This window comes from Jaculus jaculus, chromosome 5 (genome assembly GCF_020740685.1).
Source record: "Jaculus jaculus isolate mJacJac1 chromosome 5, mJacJac1.mat.Y.cur, whole genome shotgun sequence".
Taxonomy (NCBI): Eukaryota; Metazoa; Chordata; class Mammalia; order Rodentia; family Dipodidae; genus Jaculus; species Jaculus jaculus.
This window is the reverse complement of record NC_059106.1, coordinates 15,248,431-15,249,121: the sequence shown is the minus strand read 5'-3', so window position 1 is coordinate 15,249,121 and position 691 is coordinate 15,248,431. Positions and strand designations below refer to the sequence as shown.

At 44.1% G+C, this 691-nt stretch overlaps 1 non-coding gene across 1 annotated transcript; it reads right to left on the bottom strand.

The window, feature by feature from the left end:
• Positions 1 to 337: 337 nt before the first annotated feature.
• Positions 338 to 440, bottom strand: LOC123461141. Its single transcript, XR_006637459.1, has one exon. It is a non-coding gene; the product is annotated as a U6 spliceosomal RNA (small nuclear RNA).
• Between the last annotated feature and the right edge of the window lie 251 nt (positions 441 to 691).

Below are 691 nucleotides of genomic sequence, written 5' to 3'. Positions count from 1 at the left end.
AAGTGCTGGGATTAAAGGCATGCACCACCAAGCCCAGCTCACTTTTTTTTTTTTTAAATGAATGTTAGAGAGAGAACTGACATACCAGGGTCTTAGCCACTGCAAACAAGCTCCAGACACATGCCACCTGTGCAAGGGTATCACCTTGTGTATCTGGTTTATGTGGGTTCTGGGGAGTTGAACCTGGGTCCTTTGGCTTCACAAAGTAAGCACCTTAACTGCTAAGCCATCTCTCCAGCCCTAGTCATAGTTTAAAAATCTAAAAAACAGTTCTTTTTGGTGTAGAGGCAATGACAAAATACTTTAAAGGTGATTTTTTTTTTGTTTTTGATTATTAAGAAATATGGAACACTTCACAAATTTGCATGCCATCCTTGCATAGGGGCCATGATAATCTTCTCTGTATCCTTCCAATTTTAGTATATGTGCTGCCAAAGCGAGTGTTGCAGTCTGGTTCACATTGCTGGTAGAAATCACCCAACCAAGAGCAGCTTCTGGGAAAAAGAGATTTATTTTGGCTTATAGGCTCGAGGGGAAGCTCCACGATGGCAGGGGAAAATGATGGCATGAGCAGAGGGTGGACATCACCTCCTGGCCAACATAAGGTGGACCACCGCAACAGGTGGGTATGCCAAACACTGGCATGGGGAAACTAGCTATAAAGCCCATAAGCCCGCCCCCAACAATACAC